The sequence below is a fragment of the Hipposideros armiger genome, unplaced genomic scaffold (genome assembly GCF_001890085.2).
Source record: "Hipposideros armiger isolate ML-2016 unplaced genomic scaffold, ASM189008v1 scaffold_1268, whole genome shotgun sequence".
Classification (NCBI taxonomy): Eukaryota; Metazoa; Chordata; class Mammalia; order Chiroptera; family Hipposideridae; genus Hipposideros; species Hipposideros armiger.
In genome coordinates, this window is record NW_017732618.1 from 335,347 (window position 1) to 342,532 (window position 7,186).

Consider the following 7,186-nt stretch of genomic DNA (forward strand, 5'->3'; position numbering starts at 1 on the left):
AAAAACAACTGAAGGGGCCTAAGAAAAAGTGATATTATCAGATTTTTATTTGAGAAAACTCAACCAGAGAGGAGAGTGAGGAATGGACTGGAGTAAGAGCAAGACTGGAAGCTGGAATGGCCAGTCTGGTGACTGGTCCAGTGATTTGCATAGTTAAAAAAGTGATGGTGAATCTGAACTGCAGTAGCAGTAGGCTTGGAAAAGGAAGACTAACTGGAAGAATATTTAGGCACGTAGTGGTTGATTAGATGTGGGGAGTAACAAGGAGCTGAGGAAAATGTTCAGGTTTCTAGTAGAAGGCAGTGCCTTTTACACAGCAAGGAAATATGAGAAGGGGAACTGGTTTGGTTGGATGAGGAAGTAGAAGACAAGATTATGAGCTCAATATTGGCATATCAATCATGATGTGTTAAGGTGGCAAGCAGTCAGCCCTGTACTATGAGTTCTCGTAATAATCTTTTTGAGACAACCCATCTCGTTCACTGGACAACTCTTTTCATAGGGCATTGAGTGATGACCTTGAGGTCACAAAGATGGTGACAGAGCAAGGTGTTATGAATTTCAGGCTGGCATTCTATTGACTACATAGAACTGCACCAACGGAGAGAATTCACCTGTGAACTAGCAAAGTTATGGAAGTCTTCCTGGAACAGGCAAAACCTGGGGTATAGCCCCCTCTAATTCTTGTTAATACAGCATGAAAAGATCCAGACTACATATGCCTAAAGCAGAGGTAGGAGCACTTACATTTTTTCATCCCTGATTTACTCACTGTCTGGTATTTTTAAATAGTTGTTAAACGTAGATAATAGAGAGGTGAAGCGGTTCTAAATGAGATCAGTGGCAGGAAAGGTGTGAGGGTGGAAGGGGCAAATTGAAGTTATATTTAAAGAGGTGCAGTCAAAAGGTCTTGGTGAATGATAGCATTTGACAATTTCCATATTCTTATGCTTCAGCTTCCTGGGTTTTGCTTTGGAAACACAGAGCATGGGACTCTGGCGAGAGAACATCTGTGAGGTCCCTTCTGATGGATGTATAAGGGAAATAAAGGTATGGCACAGGTGTGGGAAAGGGTTGATGCTGTTTCTGCCCCTAGTCTCGCCCCACTTCTTCTGATCATTGTCACTCTACTGAGTTGCAAAAACAATGACAGAAGACTGCTCTGAGATAACCAAAATCTCTTTTGTGGGACCTTATATCAAAGGAACAAAACAGGCATTCATTTTTAGGACAATGCCTGGAGTGAGTGGAATTCTAGTTTATATTATCTTTCTTACTCCCTGCATGCTGCTATAGCCAGCTTTAACATCTTTCTTGCCTCTGGGCTGAGATCTGCTGAGGCAGTGGGAGCAATCTTTGTCCAGGACCATTTTACCCACGTGATCAAGATGGCTGGGCTGGGTCAGAACTGAGGATTCTAATCAGGACCCAAAGTGGATAGGTCTGGAGAAAGCCACTGTCGTAAGCCGCCAGAGGCCCCCAGAAGCTAAAGTGCCTCCACAAGGTAAGCCCAGATCTAGCTCCTTACTACAAACTTTCAGAAAGATACGGGCTTTAGAGGTTCCCTTGGGAACAAGACTAACAAAGAAAACGCAAACTGAGCAGTGTCTTAGTTGTTCATGAGTTCATTGACATGTGCTAAGACTCGTAGCTACCATGTTTGACTCCTTTCACTGACTGGTAAATGAATTAATGCTTTGGATGAAGGCTCTGGGAAACACTAGGGCTTCAGGAAAGGAACACACGAGATTATATATGAAATATCAGGAATTAAAATGTGCATCATTTAATGTATTTATGTTTATTTACTTCATGTTAAACATATAGACTTTCAGCCTAAATTTTAATTCAACAGAACTTTCTCCCCTTTCCCTCTGCTCTCTCTTCCTTTTTCTCATTTTCCTTTTTTTCTTTTTTCTTCTCTTAATTGATAGAATGGAGGAATAGAGAAAATGGAATTGACCTGTAAAGAAAAGGAGACATATGAAAAGAATGGTTATATCCCATCATTTCTGCTTCCAGATGAATTCCAGCTCTGCCACTGCTAAGGAAATGAGGGGAGGAAAAGAACCTGGGGGCTGGTTCCTTTGCTTCATACAGAAACATCTGGGTTTTAATGGTATGATACGGTAAGAATCATTGGCACCATCATCGCTATTAAATGTCTGTTAAGCATTAATAAAACAGAAGAGGCTCATTTAATATGGCATTTATACTGGAAACCTTGGTATGATGGTATGTAATGAATCACTGGTGGGCTTTATCAGTGAGTGTATATTTTTGGCAGGATAACAGAAAGAGGGAACAAACGAGAATTTACTTTTGTGTTCTTCCAGCAGGGCGGGAGAGAAAGAAGAATGTGGCAGTTCCGGGGAAGCATTTCAAACTTCAAAGCCCGGGGGCCCTAAGATCTGGTTACTGTTCTCACAGGAGCATTTTCTTTGTCCTGTTGACTGTTTGGACAAATGTTTACAGCCAAGTTTGTTGTTAAATGTCTGAAATCTGCTGAGGAGACTTTCTTCCTTTCTGTGAACAGAAGTGGTTTGGATACATTTTTCTCTTTATCTTGTAAGCTTCTTTCAAGTTAGTCATTTCCGTCAAGTCTAGCTCTCAAGATTATTACTCATAGTTTCTTGACATTTATAAACTATTTCTTTAGCTATTTGGTACAACAAATTTAAGAAAGAAGAGTTAGGAGCCTAATTTATTATATTATAGAAATTATTTCATTTCTACTAGTGGATAATAACATTACAAATATTTTCTTGGTGTATTTCAGCAACATGATTGACTTGGATCATTTTCCATTTGTCTCTTCCTCCAATCATATTTCTTTTTCTCTTCCTACAGCTCTCTGCCACCAACGCCCACCCTCCCACCCCCCCGTTTGGTTTTTCTAGGAACATAAGACATTTAACTAATACACTCACTCTCTTGTGGGTCAGAACAAGAAGGCTTCAGCTCGGTATTTTATCTCTGATGTGGCTGCAAAGGATTTTAGTAAAAATATGAAACGAGCCCTCCGTAACATCATCATGCCTGGGTATTAGAGAATTAATTACATATGAATGGTGAACAGAGAACTAAAAAATGAATAGTGAATGTACCAGAGTATCTGAGATAATATTATTTAGGTGTGCAATGACTGTGTGCCTCTCCTGCTATATGCCTATATTCTTTCCTGTGGGACCTATGCTGGCAACATCGTCAAGAATTAAATATACAGAGCTGAAATGCTGTTTGGCTTCTGAGAAATTAAGTTGTTTCATGAGATCATAGAAACAGCCCTAGACCAGATTCTTATATCCAGCTTCCACTTGAAAAGGCTGTATAACCTCCAGCAAGTCTCCTAACTACTCCTAGGCATCAGTATCTTTGTCCACAGCAGACAAAGGTTGGGTCTTACTATAGATTTCAAGTTTAACAAGTCTTTTGAACTGTCATTATTTGTTGTTCCCTTTCATCTCATAGCCAAATTCTAAATTCTTAATTCCTAAATCCGCACCTAATGTTGGAGGAAGAAGAAACAAAAAGCTGATTGACTACAGAATTCCTCTCTGGGAGAGCATTGGCTGTGCTGAACAGGGGTGTACCTTAAAGGGTGTGCTTTTCGCAGCATGACCCCAGGCCAGCAATGCCTTTCTGAACTGGAATTACAATAGATGAAAAGCTCCCGTCTGTTTTGTGAATGAAGCAAACTGGGCTCTGGAGCGGGAGGATAACCTTATCAGAAAGGAGATGGGGGAGGTCAGAGGAGATAACCCAGGCCAGAGTTGTGGCCGGAAGCTGGAGCTGAAGAGAGGTGAGAAAGAGTGAAAATTCCGCAGTGGTTGGAATGCAAAGATGCTTTGATAGGTAGAGGTAGCTATTAAACTCTAGTTGTTTACCTTATAGGCTATATTGTAACTTCCGCCCTGCCTTCCTCTTAAACTCTCCATTAAGTTTATTGTAGTCACAACCTTGATCAGGTAAAATTTTTGGGAAAAGGAGGCATAAAATGGGGGCAGGGACACACAGGTTGGTGTTCATCTAATTGATTCTACCTGCAAGGCCAGCATCCTCAGGAAGTGAAATGAAAGCAGAAAGCAAAAATTCAGAGAAAGCAGGAGACTCCTAGAACCAGAGATTTTGAGAAATGTAAACTTGTCACTCCTTATCCTCTTGACAAGAAACTAGACTTCCATCCCCAGATTTGGAATCATCCAGGCAGCTCCCTCCTGTTACACCAGAACAAGCAAACAATCATACAATAGTTCTTTTTTATTTTCTAAGAACCAAGAGAGTAGAAATAGAAATAGGGATTTTTTTCTTAATGTGCAGATCACTTCTTTCAATGATTCCTTTTGAATCCTTTAATTAAATATTAGAGTCTTTAAATTTAACAACTCTATAAAATTGGAACTAATATTTTAAATAATAGCAAGCCTTTAGAAATTTAGTGTTTAAAAGAAATACCAAAGGTTTTTAAAACAAAGAAGAAGATCATCTTCTTTGTATCACATTCACAGACTGGCTAATATTAACCTGCCTGTTAACACAAAATGATATAAATGGGGTGCAGAATATATTATACATTTTTATTTAAACAGATCTTTTTATTTTTGGCATTTTATTAACCATGGTTTTCGAAATGACAGATTGTGACTAGAAGGAAATAATATATTGTTCATATTAATCTGAATTTCCGTGAGCGTCTGCATTAATAATCAGGTTTTAATGTCAATAAAAATAATACATTTGACTGACATACGCTATCATTTTGTTCATAGTTAACACACAGCACAAAAGTGAAAATGGGAGAGATTTTTCTGAAGGATTGATTGCAGACCAAGATAACTCTTGGATGAAAACAAAGGAGAATATAATTTCCCTGACCTAGCTATTTTTTTTTTTAATCTTGAAGGACTGTACATGCCTAGTGCTCATAGAATTTTGAATAAATAGGGCTACTTTCTCACCACTTATCTGGCATTATTTACTGGTGATCCCTTTAAATCAATGCTTGGTTCCCATTTGTGGATCTGAAGATATTGCATTCATTCTTTTGTAAATATAATCAGCATATTTGATACTACTGACTTGACTAAAATGGAGAGTGAGAACAGGCCTTGATAAAAGACATAAATTATTGAGTTAAAAATTCATGGATTTCCTATTTATTTAGGACTCATTTGGAAGACACCTAGGTATTAACAGCCCCATCTAATGACAAAATGTAGCTATTTGTTTAGCTGTTTGATTTGAAACAGCAAATGTGGTTCCCCCACCCCAAAATCAATTACCAGACATAAGGTAATTTAGGGTTGACTTTAGTCTTTATGTCATTTGCTATTATTCTCATATTGACAAATAACTAATATTAAGAAAGTACTTCATTATGAACATAAACATAGCCACTCACTCTAGATACTGATAGCTACATATGCATGCAATTAATTATATTACCAACAAAATGATATTCCCACCAAAAGAGCCATGCTGAATCAGCCCCTAGATTTTATTTTAATAGTAACGACAACAGTGTGTATAAGTAAACTGACATCATCTCCAAGTGAACAAACTCATACAGCCATTCATGTATGCTTCTGGCAGCCATTCATTTAGAGGAATTATAGTTATACATGGCCCAGAATAAAATTTTTAACACCATCTGTACCCTAATGGAAAACCAAGTGAAACAAATAAGCTATGTTTAAAGATATTTTAAAATATCACACTCAAATCCCATCTGTAATCATATTCTTGCTTCTGAAAGTTATTTCCCAACTTTTATGTCTACATATTCTTCGTGTAGAGAATTTATGTTCTTCTTGACCTATCAAGAATTTTTCCTTGGGCTGGCCGAGTGGCTCAGTTGGTTAAGAGCTCGCTCAAGAGTTTGAGCTCTGAGCAACAGCGGTTCGATGCCTGTCCCAAACTGAGCTGCCACTAAGCTGCTAATAGGTAGCAGGATGGCTCAGCTTAAAAAAAAAAAGAATTTTTCCTTGTCCTGGAATCATTTTCATAATTGTGGGTCTCATTCTACTCTATCTATATGAAATAACACCCACCTTTATTTTCCCAACCCAAATGAGTACAAGAGATAGCTAACATTCATGAAAGGTCGAGTGAGTAGTCTCTAAACAGCTCTCTTTAAAAATTGTGTTCATGGACTTGCCGTAGCTAATAAATGACAAAAAAAATATTTTAGGAGAAGAGAATATGAATTGTCACTGAAGATATCTTGAGAATGTAAAATGTCTTTTGGGGGAAAAAATGCAAAGAAGCTGAGAAATCTACATCTTACCCGGTGAATGCTAATTTTTTCCCCATTAGGTTTCCAACTTGACTTAAAAACAAGCTGCATAAAAATTATGACACATCATTTTATAAATAAAATGAGCTACTCTGTTGAGATGGTAAGTACCAACAGAATTGCCTGATGGAGATTTCCAAGTTCGGAGAGCCCTCTTATGGAAACCTGTGTCCTCCACCCAGTAGCAGAGGGGAAAATATTGAGAACCGCTGAAGTTAGAAGATTTAATTCTGATGATCAGGCTGTGAGAGTTCATTAGTGTCTTTGGCTTTTTCAGACTTACATTTAAAATTCTCATGTGTCTGCTTCTGCCAAGCTTATACCCATCCTAAGCTGTATATTTCTTTTGCTGTTAAGACTCTAAGTGAAACACTTTGATCTGTTAATGGAATGTAGTTGACCCATTGCCCTCTCAGTCACAATATTGATTCACAGCCACAAGGAGCAATGGGCAGCAAGCCAGGCTGCAGAGTGTCTAAACCCTGGCAACAGGTCAAATGTGCTTGCTTAATGGGCCCCTCTGTCTTCAGCAAGCAGATCGCCTGTCATGTAGAGCTTTCTCATTGTAGGAATTAGTTGCACACAATTTCCTGTCACCAGGATTCCTTAGAAGGATGTTTGTGACCAGCATGAGACACTCCTATAACAACTGAAGAATCATGGACTCTAATACTGAGTCACCTCCTGTGCTCAGGGACCCTGGCCAGAGGAGAAAGGGCAGAGGATTCATGTTTAGTGAACATCTACCTCTGCTAGGCATTTTGCACATCATATTGTTGACATCTCATGGCATCTCAGTGAGGGAAGTATAACTATTCAAATACGGGCACACTGATTCAGTGATTAGGCCAGGACTCAGTTAGGTTGAGACTCCAGGCCAGTCCAATGTGA

General features: G+C 38.7%; 1 long non-coding RNA gene across 1 annotated transcript; it reads left to right on the forward strand.

Annotated features, from left to right (window-relative positions):
* Positions 1-571: 571 nt before the first annotated feature.
* LOC109377049 (uncharacterized) lies at positions 572-2,102 on the forward strand. The gene is made up of 4 exons (XR_002122817.1): positions 572-733; positions 957-1,050; positions 1,297-1,504; positions 1,935-2,102. It is a non-coding gene; the product is annotated as an uncharacterized LOC109377049 (long non-coding RNA).
* Positions 2,103-7,186: the final 5,084 nt, after the last annotated feature.